Raw genomic sequence first — 13,450 nt, forward strand, 5'->3', positions numbered from 1 at the left:
CTAGCAGCTATGTCCCTTAGGACTTGGCCAGTATGGTCTGTAGCGGTGCTGCCAGACCACTCTTGGTGATGAGCATTGGAGTTCCCCACCCAGAGTACATTTTACATTTTTGCCACTTTCAGTACTTCTTCCAAGTGGTGTTCAACATGGAGGAGTACTGATTCATCAGCTGAGGGGTATGGTATCCGGTAATCAGCAGGAAGTTTCCTTACCCATTTTGACCTGATGGCGTGAAACTTCATGAGGTCCAGAGTCAATGTTGAGGACTCTCAAGGCAACTGTCTCCCAACTGTGTATGATGGTGTCGTCAACTCTGCTAAGTCTGTCCTGCTGATGGAACAGGACATACCCAAAAATGGTAATGCTGATGTCTGTGATTTTATTTGTAAGGTATGATTCTGTGAGTATGACTATGTTAGACAGTTGCTTGGCTAATCTGTGAAACAGCTCTCCCAAATTTTGACTAACCCCCAGATGTTAGTCAGGGTGACTTTGCAGAGTCAACAGGGTTGAGTTGGATGTTGTCATTTCTGGTCGAGGCCGGGTGGTGTGTCCGATTTCAGTCTTTTTTTGCGGTTTGATACAACTGAGTGGCTTGCCAGGCCATTTAAGAGGTCATTTAAGAACCAATGACGTTTCTGTGGATCTGGAGTCACATGTAGGCCAGACCTGGTAAGAATGGCAAATTTCCTTCCCTGAAGGACATTAGTGAACCACAATGGACAATGGTTTCATGGCCATCGTCTGAATTTTAATTCCAGATTTTTATTGAATTCGTATTTCCCCATCTGCTGTGGTGGGATGCAAGCCAGGTGACCCAGGGCATTTCTCTTGGTCTCTGGATTATGACTCAGTGACAATATCACTATGCCACTGCCTCTCCAGAGGCACTGGCCATTATTTGCCAATCTTCCTTAGACTCAGGTGTGGTGTCAGAGGACTGGAGTATTGCAAACATTTCACCCTTGTTAAAAAAAAAGAGGTAAAGATATGCCCAGCGACTCCAGACCAGTAGGTTTAACCTTGATGTTGCAGAAGCTTCTAGAAACAATACTACCGAACAAAATGAATAGTCACTGCAAATACAGGTTAATTAAGGAAAGCCAGCATGGATTTATTACGGGCACATTGTGTTTAACTAACTTGATGTAGTTTTTTGAAGAGGTAACAGAGAGGTTTGATAAGGGCAGTGCTGTGGATGTGGTTTACATGGACTTCCAAAGGGCAGATGATAAAAGTGCCGCGCAATAAACTTGTGGACAATGTTATTGCTCATGGAATTAAAAGGACAACTTAGATATTGTCATGTGTGAGTACTTTTAAGAAATGGGAGTTTATAAATGGGTGTGTATATAAATATCTGTAGTGAGAGTACTTTTAGGAAATGGGTGTTTATTACTTCAGTGATGTCAGAGAGGGGGTGGAGCTGGGCTGTCTGTCAACTTATTACTTTAGTTTTAGGCTGTTTGCTGCAGGGTGTGTTTTAGTTGCGTTTTCAGAGCTGGATAGTTGCAGTCACAGGCAGAAAGTGTATTAGAGTCTCTCTCTGTAATCTAAAGAATGTAAATCGATCCTTTGGTGATTTAATATTACTAACTGCTCGCAGTAGTGACTTTAACCTGATGTGCTTCTGTTTAAAGGTTTTTTTTCCAAGTCGTCTGGATGTTAAAAGGACAGCTTACAGATTACTTAGTGTTGTATTCTTTGGGGGTTATATTTGAAATAATGGTTGCTAAGATGTTCACTGTATGTTTTAAAAATGGTAACTTGAGTTCATAGAATAAACATTGTTTTGCTTTAAAAAATACTTTTCCATTTCTGCTGTACCACACCTGTAGAGTGGGCCGTGTGCTCCCCATACCACAATCTAGTAAAAGTAGTGGGTCAGGTGAACTCCATGATACACTTTGGGGTTCTCTAAACCTTGGCCCACAACAAATTGGGGGCTCGAGGGGGATAAAAGTCTATCTATTGGATTGGCTTTGTGAACTTAAAGACAGTGAGGGGTGAGCATATTGTGGTTGCTTTTCAGGTATGGTATTTCAGTTTAAGTAGGGAGTGTGTTGTGGATAATGGCTCTTTCAGAGGCTCTGAAGTTTTTGGGGTGGAGACGGTCAAACGCAGTACCTTATGGACAGAGACTAAAAGTGGACTGTTAGATTTGGCAAAAACATTGCAGTTAACATTACCTGACAAAATGCGAAAAGGTGAGGTAATTATGGCGGTGGCTAAGCATTTAAAGTTGCCTGAGATACAGTTTGACTCATTGGAAATGGCAAAAATTCAGTTACCAATCAAAGAAATGGAACATGAGAAAGAATTAAAGCAGCTTGAATACGAAAGAGAGAGAGAGGAAAAAGAAAGAGAAAGAGAGAGAGAGGAAAATGAGAAAGAAGAAAGAAAAACAGAAAGAATAGCCCTAACAGAACAAAAAGAAAGAGAAAGGGAGATACACATCAGGGAAAAAGATAAAGAGAGAGAGTTTGAACTTCAGAAAATCGCCATGAAACATGACAGTCAGTTAAAATTGGCAGACATAAAGGGAAACGTACAGTTGGTTGATAGTGATGAGGATAGTGAGAAAGAGCGTCATAGTCGAAGGCTTGATGGGGATCTATTTAGATATGTCCAAGCATTGCCAAGGTTTGACGAGAAGGAAGTGGAAGCCTTTTTCATTTCATTTGAGAAGGTGGCTGAACAAATGAAATGGCCACAGGACATGTGGGTATTACTGATTCAAACAAAGCTGGTAAGTAGGGTTAGTGAAATGTTTGCATCACTATCAGAGGAGGTATCTGAGACGTGTGAGGAGGTGAAAAAATCCATCTTCGGTGCATATGAACTAGTGCCTGGAAGCTTACAGAAAAAGGTTTAGAAATTTAAGGAAAGAATTTGGTCAAACATACATGGAGTTTGAAAAGATCAAACAGAGTAATTTTGATAGATGGATACGGGCTTTGAAATTAGACCAAACGTATGAAGCTCTCAGAGAAATTATACTTTTGGAGGAGTTTAAAAATTCAATTCCTGATGTAGTGAGAACTCATGTGGAAGAGCAGAGGGTTAAAACTACGAGATTAGCAGCAGAAATGGCAGATGATTATGAATTAGTTCATAAATCAAAGCTTGGTTTCCGACATCAGTTTCAGCCTGTGAGGAATAGAAACTGGGGACATGAGAAATACTCATGTGGTAAAGGTAAAGGTGATCTGATGGGAGATAATAAAGAAAGTATACCTCAGATTAAAAAAGAAATCCAGGAGAGTGGAAAAGAAATGAAAAATTTCAAATGTTTTCACTGTAATAAACTAGGCCATGTAAAGTCACAGTGTTAGTTATTGAAGAAAATCACTGGGAAGGCTGATCTGGTAAAACAGGATAAGACAGTGGGGTTTGTTAAAGTGGTAAAGGAAAGCCCAAGTGAAGCGAAGGAGGTGCACAAGATTGTACAGCCTGATCAAGAAGGGATTGATAAGAAGGTGCCAGATCTCTTTAAAAATTTTACTTGTGTGGGTAGATGAGGAGTTATGTAGTCTGGAAAGTATATTGCCAGAAAAGGTGGTAATATGTGGAATTCAGGGTGAGAGGAGTAGTGTTCCATTATATAAGATAAGGTTGGAAAGTCCAGTGAAGAGTGGTGAAGTGGTAGTAGGAGTAATAGAGAAACTATCTTGTCCAGGAATACAGTTTATCTTGGTAATGATATAGCTGGATCGCAGGTGGGAGTGATGCCTACTGTGGTGGATAAGCTAGTCGTAAATCAGACAGCTGAAGTGTTGAAGGACGAATATCCTGGGATTTTTCCGGATTGTGTAGTAAAGTCACAGGTTAAGACAAGAGGCAAAAGCAGGGAGTGAAGATAAAGTTGAAGTGCAATTACCAGAAACGATTTTTGATCAGATGGTTGAAAAAGAACAAGAACAGGTGGAGGATGAGGTGGATATTTTTAGTTCAGGAAAATTGGTGGAGTTACAACAAAAAGATACAGAAATAAAATGGATGTATCAGAAAGCATACACGGAAGAGGAATCTGAGTGGATCCCAGAGTGTTATTACCGTAAAAGTGATGTCTTGATGAGAAAATGGAGACCTTTACATATGCAGGTGGCTGAAAAGTGGGCAGAAGTTCACCAAGTAGTATTGCCCGTAGGGTATAGAAAGCAGGTGTTGTGAGTTGCACATGAGGTACCAGTGGGAGGTCATTTGGGAATCAGGAAAACTCAAGCTAAAATTAAAAAACATTTTTATTGGCCTGCTCTACATAAAGATGTAGTTTAATTTTGTCAATCATGTCACACATGTAAAGTGATAAGGAAACCTCAAGCCATGATAAAACCAGCGCCCTTAATACCCATTCCAGCATTTGAGGAACCTTTTACAAGGGTCCTAATTGATTGTGCAGGACCGCTTCCCAAAACAAAAAGTGGGAATCAATATCTTTTGACGATAATGGATGTGACTACTAGGTTTCCAGAGGCCATTCCAGTATGTAACATTACAGCTAAAAGGATTGTGGAGGAGTTACTTAAATTCTTTACTAGATATGGACTACCCACAGAAATGCAATTGGATCAAGGATTGAATTTCACCTCAAGGTTACTCAAAGAAGTTATGGATAGCTCAGGAATAAAACAATTTAAATCAACTGCGTACCATCCAGAATCGCAGGGAGCGTTAGAAATGTGGCATCAGACATTAAAGACAACGTTGAGGGCTTATTGCCACGATTATCCAGAGGATTGGGATAAAGGAATTCCATTCATACAGTTTGCAATTAGGGATGCACCTAATGAATCAACCAAATTCAGTCCTTTTGAACTAATTTTTGGTCATGAGGTAAGAGGACCACTTAAATTGATTAAGGAAATTGAGTGAGAAATCGGAAATTACATTATTGGATTACGTGTCAAATTTTAGGGAACGATTAAATAGAGCAGGTGAATTGGCTAGACAACATTTAAAAGTTGCACAAAATGTGATGAAACGGGTAGCGGACAAGAAATCCAAAGTTCGTAGTTTTGCCAGTGGAGATAAAGTTTTAGTATTGTTACCAGTGGTAGGTGAACCTTTAAAAGCTAGGTTTTGTGGATCTTATCAGATTGAAAGGAAATTAAGTGAGGTGAATTATGTGGTAAAAACACCAGACAGAAGGAAGACTCACCGAGTGTGTCATGTGAATATGCTTAAAAGGTACTTTGAAAGGGAAGGAGAGAAAAAGGAGGAGGTTTTAATGATCCTAACTCAAAGTGACGAACCAAATCCAGATGACTGTGAATTTGACATACGTCAAATTAAATTGGAAAAGGCGGATGTTCTTAAAAATTGGGATAAATTGTTGAGTTACCTTCCAGAGGAAAAACGAACTGACCTGGAAGAGTTATTGATATCACATGGGCATATTTGTGGAGATAAATTGGGAAGTACTAAAATGGCTATACATGATGTAGATGTAGGAAATGCTGTTCCAATCAAACAACATCCACACAGACGTAACCCTTTAAAATTGGCACAGGTTAACAAAGAAATTGAGGGTATGCTTAAAAATAGCATAATTAAACTGGGTTGCAGCCAATGGAGCTCACCCATAGTGATGGTACCTAAACCAGACGGTTCCCAACGGTTGTGTGTGGACGATAGAAAGGTTAATGCAGTTACAAGAACGATCTCTTTTCCTATCCCACGTTTGCAGGATTACATTGAGTAAGTGGGACAATCAGCTTTTATTTCCAGACTGGATTTACTTAAAGGTTACTGGCAGGTACCTTTATCCGAAAGGGCAAAGGAGATTTCAGCTTTTGTGACTCCAGATGGTATATACCAATTCAAAGTTATGCCATTTGGCATGAAAAATGCCCCAGCAACATTTCAACTGTTAACTAACAAAGTTGTTTCAGGATTACCCAATTGTGCGGTATACACGACGATCTGGTAATTTTCATCGAGACATGGAAAGAACATTTGAATCATCTGATTCAATCGACTTCAGGAGGCGGGTTTGGTGATAAACCTAGCCAAAATTAAATTTGGAAAAGCCCAAGTCACTTTCCTTGTCCATACAATTGGACAGGGTCGAATGGTCACACGGATGTGAAACCAACAATTATTGAGAAGTTTCCGATACCCTCAAGACGAAGGGAAATAATGCGATTTCTTGGCATGAGTGGATTTGTTTGAACATTGGTGAAAAAGTTTTGTCGCGTGATTGCTCCAGTGATGAACAAATGATTGCGTGATTGCTCCACTGCTCAAGAAGTGTCACAAATTCCAATGGACAGCGGAGTTTCAACAGGCACTTGACTGCCTGAGAGCTGTGATAACCAATGCTCCTGTGTTGGAGAATTACAAGGGACTCTGTAATCAGATAGAACTAAAGTATCTGACTTTAAAGGGTAATGCCGAGGCGAAGAGAAATGGACTGATGCAGAGACCTTCTTGTTCAAAGAGACTGTAAATTGAGAAGGATTTCAGTTGGAGGAAGAAGAACGAAAAAAAATGGACTAGATTATTAGACCTGTTTGCGTGTGCTTTTTTTTTAAACGATAGAGTATATTTACTGTGTGCATTTCTTAAAGGATGGTGAAAAGTTGAAAAATGAAACCATCTTGAAGTTGATGGTTTATTTTTTTTATCTTGGGGGGAGGTGTCATGTGAGAGAACCTTTAAGAAATGGATGTTTATAAATGGGTGTGTATGTAAATATCTGTAGTGAGAGTACCTTTAAGAAATAGGTGTTTATTACTGCAGTGATGTCAGGGAGGGGGTAGAGTTGGGCTGTCTGTCAGCTTTTTACATTTGTTTTAGGCTGTCTGCTGCAGGGTGTGTTTTAGTTGCGTTTTCAGAGCTGGATAGCTTCAGTCACAAGCAGAAAGTGTATTAGAGTCTCTCTCTGTAATCTAAAGAATGTAAATCGATCCTTTGGTGATTTAATATTAATAACTGCTCGCAGTAGTGACTTTAACCTGATGTGCTTCTGTTTAAAGGTTTTTTTTCCGAGTCTTCTGGATGTTAAAAGGACAGCTTACAGATTACTTAGTGTTGTATTCTTTGGGGGTTGTATTTTAATTAATGGTTGCTAAGATGTTCACTGTATGTTTTAAAAAGGGTAACTTGAGTTCATAGAATAAACATTGTTTTGCTTTAAAAAATACTTTTCCATTTCTGCCGTACCACATCTGTAGAGTGGGCCGTGTGCTCCCCATACCACAATCTAGTAAAAGTTGTGGGTCAGGTGAACTCCATGATACACTTTGGGGTTCTCTAACCCCTGGCCCATAACAATATAAAATTGGCTGAGAGTCAGAAAACACAGAAATAATGCTTGATGGATATATTTCAGCCTGGAGGAAGATTTACAGTGGAGTCCCAGTGCTATTCCTGATATATTTTAATGACCTAGATCTTGGTATACAGGATATAATTTCAAAGTCTGCAGCTGATTGAAAAGTTGGACGCATTGTGGACTGCGAGGAAGATTGTATACAACTTCAAAAGAACATAGACAGTTTAGTAGAATGGGCAAAAAAATGGGAGATGAAATTAAGTGCAGAGAAGTATAAAGTGATTAATTTTGGATGGAAAAATGCAAAGAGACATTATAAATAAGGTACAATTCTATTATTGATGCTGGCGAGGAGGGATTTGGGTGTATCTGTGCAAAATTCATTGATGGTTACAGGACAAGCTGAGAGAGCTGTGAATAAAGCATACAACACCCTGGACTTTATTAATAGGGGGATAGGTTATAAAAGCAAGGAAGATATGTTAAATTTGTATTATGGTTCAGTCTTGACTGAAGAATTGTATCGGGTTCCTGGTGTCACAGTGTAGGAAAAATGTGAAGGCATTAGAGCGAGTGCAAAAACATTTATGTGAAAGATTTTTTGGTGTGTGCCATCATGTTTGGTCTCCAAACCTAACATCTCCACCTGGATCCCTGTCTCACGGGTAGATAGAAACATAGGCATTGGTCCCTGTTAATATCTGGGATACTTAAAATAGTTTGCTTTCCTTGACCCTGCAAACTGTGGTAAAGTCAATGCTGGAGATGACTTGCAATTGGAATCCGGCATTTATATACGTTCTAAAGTTTCTAGATTTTGAATTCTATTATAATCCTACATTATTTAAAGCATTGCATGAGTCATGCATGTCCAATCAATCGCCTTGCTTCCAATTTTTGTCTGCCTTTTTGTGTCAATATTTGCAATTGTAAATTGCTAATTCAACTGCTCCAATCAGTTTTGGGATGTCAGCTGTCACAGTATAGTTGCCAGCTCTGCAAATGCAAGCTAATTCTTTCTTTTGTTGCAAACTTTTGGTTGGCCCTTAATTCGTAATTTGCTCTGTTTGTTTAACCTTTGCTCTAGAGTCGCCAGGTATCTTTATGATACCGCCACGAGGTTCAAGTTCAAGTAATGATCAATAACTCAACACACCAATTAGTAAGAGTCAAATCAAAACACATTTATTAAACACAGTAAATCACTGCTCATGCATAAACTCTACTTTCTAGACTATTCCTATCACTAAAAGGCCTATACTTAGCTTCGGAATTGGCCCACCAGGTCAGGGGAACAAATCGCCTTTCGTTCAGGTCCTGAGTCTGCAGGATTCAAAAGCTGGTATGGACTTGTAGCTAGGAGCACCTATCTCGTAGCGAGCGTTGACTGGAGACTTACTTGGTTGATGCGGAAGCTTAGACAGGTCACTCTCACGGGTTGATTCAAGTTGTTGAGTGACCCTGCCAAAGAAGACCGATTTAAACGTGGCGGCTTTACTTTATAGTCCCCAGGGGCTTCCTGCCCTTCGGGGCGGACCCCATACCTAGTTCCAAATAATTGGACTGCGTTCCAATCACTTGGATCGATTTCTCCAATACTGGAGTTCTTCCCTGATCGCTGGGCGGTCCCTAAATGCCCGTTGGCCTTCCTTTGTCTTGGCTCCTGCTGGCGCCGAGGAGTCTGGCTTGGCCTTATTCACCATAAGTGTTTCAATTGTGTCCGGGGATCGCTCATTAATATGCAGATGGCTGCTGGTTTCAGTGCTGTCTGGGCTTTTGCAAGTTCTAATACACAGGATTTCTGCACTTGCTAGTTTTTGCCTGTGTTGGCTGAATTTCCCTGTAGTCTTTGCGGACCACCATTTTAAGTCGGGAAGTGGCCAACACCCTACTTGTGATCCCTAACACGAAGCGTGAAGGATCACATAACTGCATTGTCTTCTCTTCCTGACCCAGCGAGCACTCTTCAATGGCCTCTACACTGACCATAACTATGTATGAACATTTTTTAACTAACAATTCTAAGTGGCGCTATGTCAGACAGGGACATGCATTACAACAAAAAAAATGATACCTCTAACTATCTCTCATAAACTACATTTACTCAAACATTCAATCATACTAACTTCCTAACAATACAAAAATAATAGCAGCATTCACATTTTACCTCTGGCTTGGCAGTCAAGCACAGGGGTGTACAATATTTCCAATTCTTTATTTGCAAAAGATGCAACACAAATGGTCTTTATTGTAGAACAAGGGGTTCGGGGGCCTGGTGCAAACTTAAAATAGGGGATCTCATTCTGTATTCCGGGGTGCTAGCGCGGTAGGCTCTCCTTCGCCATTTCCTCATGCGGATAGTCTGCACGATGCTGCAGAGTATCGCCAATACTAGAAGGGATTTGACTAGGTAGGAAAGGGAGTACCATGTTATGAGCTTATCACACCATGATGGTGTGGTGTTGCCTGTTACTGGGCTCTGGGTGCTATGGGGAAGTTAATCATTAACAGCCGGGGGGGGTTGGGGTCAGGGGGTTCACTTTCGCGCGCATCCGAATACACATTATAATGGTGGTGATCAACACGGAGGATGTCCTCATTGTTCTTCTTCTTTCTCTTCTCTTCTTTTCTTTCCTTGGGGCTTCTGGAGTTCTGTGGAATCAAGCATAGTTTCTGTTACTATCTTGGTTAATAGCTCGTATGTTAGTATGTCTGTCCTTTAGTGCAAATTCCCCTTTACAATTTGTCACCATGTGTGACTCCCTCATTTTTTTTTTAAACCGAATATTCAGGACAAGGCACACTTAAAAATACTGAAACAGTGTGAGCCGTCTCGCAGGCTGTGCGATTTACCATCCAAATGTTTGAGGTGTAAATAGCATAGGGATGGCAACCTAAGGGTTGCCGGAAAACAAAACAAAACTTTTTGAACCAAGAGTGCCGAAATGAGGTGCGTGTGGGCCGCGGCGGGTAAGATTTGGATGGAATCCCCAGGTAGGATGGTGATCAATGCTGTATGTGCTCTACCCGAGCGTAGCTGACCAGAGGGGGGTCCTCAGGCAGGGTGGAGACCAATGCCGTTTCTCCACTGCCTGAGCAACCGGCAAGAACGGGCAAGAAATGTAGTCATCATGGGGGGTTGCCGTATTGGTTCTACCTTTGAACCAGAAGAGCAGTTACGAACGGGGTTCTGGCAAGCTCTCAGCGGTTTCTGCCGATGAGCGTGCTGGCAAGTTCTTATAGGTTTCGGCCGACAAATATGGCGTGTGGCCGTGGAACTTCCGAATGCACAACAACATTTAACAATAACACTAACAAACAACATTAAACAACATGCTGCAGGTTCCATCAGAAAGGACACCGTTTCTTCCAAGCCGTTCCTTTTTAAAACATCATCTGGACACCTCAGTTATCAGTTGCGAACAGGGTCGCAAAGGGGTTCTCGCTTTGGGAGTCAGACTCAAAGTCGTCATCTTCTCCCGGATGCCATACTCTCGAATGTATTAGGGCTGATAGGGCTGTATGGTGCGATTTGGGGTCCATCTCGTCGTTCCGGGCGAGTCTGTATGAATTATCGCAGTGCCAAAAGGTGATGTCTAGTTCTGTGGGGACGGAGTCGTCGTCATAGGGCGGTGGTCTTTGGTGGGGTTTGTTGAGGAATGTGATGAGGAAGGGATCACTCGAATTGTGGTCAGATTCGCTGGGTATGGGTCCTGTTGCCTGGGGATAGTAGGGAGGCGTGCTGTGACTATCGTCTGAGTCACAGTCGCTGTCGCTGCTGCTTCTGTCTGTGGGCGTTCCGTGGTGGAGTCTAGAGGTCAGGGATGGAGTCGAGGGCGAGTCCGTGGATGTGGTGGGCGTGTTGGGGGAGGGTAGGGATACGTTGGGTGTGGGCGGGGTGTGATCTGCTGTGTCGAGCATGACGTGGTGTGCGTGATTGGACTGTGGGCCATATGCCTTAAGCTGGTTAATATGGAACCACGCAGTCTTTCCGTTGGGGTATTTAATTTTATACACGGAGTGGCTTACTTTGTCCGCAATCGGGTATGGACCCGAATACTTTGGTGACAGGAATGTGCTGGGGTTGTAAATTGAGAGCATGACCTGCGGTCCTACCTCAAACTCAGTCGCATGCACTGTCTTGTTGAAACAGGCCTTGCTCTGTTTCTTTCTTGTGCCTTATCTTACTGCAGCTGCTAGCTGAGCCGTTTTCACATTTTCAACTAACTGTTTGACTGCGTTCTCGTGTGCGAGGGCCGTCACTTCGGGGCTGGTCAAGTCCAATCCTAATAAAAATTGTGTGCCTTTCATGGGGCGTCCGGTCATGAGAGTGTGTGGGGTGTAACCTGTGGATGTTGAATTAGTATTTCTCAAAAACATCAGCGCAAAAGGGAGGACTGAATCCCAAGTGGTGTTGTTTTGTTGGACCATTTTTCTGAGGGTGGCTTTTAGGGTCCGATTAATGCGCTCCACGATACCACTTGACTGGGGGTGGTATGCGATGTGGAATTTTTGGGTAATGCCACATATCGTGAGGACGTTCTTCATGACACGTCACGTAAAATGGGAGCCTTGGTCTGATTCAATGCTGCGGGAGAGTCCCCATCTCGTAAAGATGTGGTGGGTTAAGATCTTTGCGGTGGTCTTTGCCATGTTCGTTCTGGGTGGGAATGCCTCTACCCATTTCGTAAAAGTGTCTATGACGACTAATATGTACTTGTAACCATTCCTGCAAGGGGGCAATGATCCTATAAAATCGATCTGGATGTTCGTCCAGGGGTCATTAACGGGGCGGGTGTGACTAAGTTGAGCTTTCTTTGCGTATCTGTCCAGATTGTTTTGGGCACAGATAAGGCAATTCTCAACGTAGTGCGTTACGTCTTCTTTTAAACTTGGCCACCAACAGAGCTGCCTGAGGTAGGCTGTAGTGGGATCAATTCCCTGATGTCCATGACTGTCATGGAATAAACAAATAAGTTGATTCCTGTCCTGTTCAAGAACCACATAAAAGGTGTCTTTTAACACCACAACGTCATGTGTGTTCAGTGCATTTTTAAATCTATCGTAAGGTGCCGTAAATTTTCCTTTCAAAATCTCCCTGAGATTGCTATCTTGCTTCTGGGCCTGCACTAAATCCTCGATATTAGTCTGCGAGACCGGAACTGCATTTACTGGTGCACTTTCGGGGGATGTCCAAAAATATCCATGCCTGGAAACTGCTTTGGCCAATGCGTCGGCTGTTACATTTCCAGGGGGGGAGGAACGGTGGTGACTGCGAACTTTAATAATACCAAAGGTCCTGTCCTGTGCTTTCTCTCAAATGTGGCGGAGCAATGGGGCTGAAGGGATGGGTTTTCCGTCTGAAAAAAAAAAATCCTCTTGCTTTCCACAGGGGTAAGAATTCTGTAAGGCGGTTGCAGACATAGAGGCTGTCCGAGTATACGTCTGCTGGGCTGGGGAAGGAATCCAGGCGATCCATAATATACGCAACGGCTGCTAGTTCTGCCGCCTGTGCGCCTAAGTGGCCTGGTAGTTTTAAGGAGATTTCTTCTCGGGCGTGTCCCTGCACGTCCTCAACATATATACCGCATCCTGTAATGCACTTCCCTTCTAATACTGTGGCAGAACCATCCACATAGATCCTTAAAGGTTCGCACGTGTCTGTGGGTTGGGGGCTCTGGGGTGAACTACCTATCTTTCTGGGGGGGGTTTTCGCAATAAAGGGGCCTGTGTTGTGGTGCGGTGAGATAATTTCACATTCATGCAGGGTGCCTGGGTACTGAAGGTTATCGGCTAAGAAAGTGTGGGTCTTGGTCCTTTTAACAGTGATGTCCCATCCTTGCAAAAGAAGGGTCCATCTAGCTGCTCTAATTTGGCTAACTGTACCGTCCTTAAGTCGTCCGTCGATTAAAACTTGGGTGGGGGTGTGTTCCGTGAGGATTGCGATGGGGTTTAATCCGGTTATGTAGGAAAAATACTTAATTGCCCAGAAAACTGCGAGCAGGTGCCTTTCACAGGCCGAAAACCCCTGCTCCACAGGATCTAGAAGTTTGGATGCGTTAGCCACAGGTCTTAACTGTTCGTCCCGTTCCAGGCGGAGCACGGCCGAAAAGGTGCGGTCGGTGCTAGCTATCTCGAGAGCGTAGGGGGAAAGCGGGTCTGGAACTTGTA

At 42.6% G+C, this 13,450-nt stretch overlaps 1 pseudogene; it reads left to right on the forward strand.

The window, feature by feature from the left end:
- Positions 1 to 240: 240 nt before the first annotated feature.
- LOC140409419 (uncharacterized) overlaps positions 241 to 13,450 on the forward strand; it is a 46,941-nt pseudogene continuing 33,731 nt past the window's right edge.

This window comes from Scyliorhinus torazame, chromosome 3 (genome assembly GCF_047496885.1).
Source record: "Scyliorhinus torazame isolate Kashiwa2021f chromosome 3, sScyTor2.1, whole genome shotgun sequence".
Lineage (NCBI taxonomy): Eukaryota > Metazoa > Chordata > Chondrichthyes > Carcharhiniformes > Scyliorhinidae > Scyliorhinus > Scyliorhinus torazame.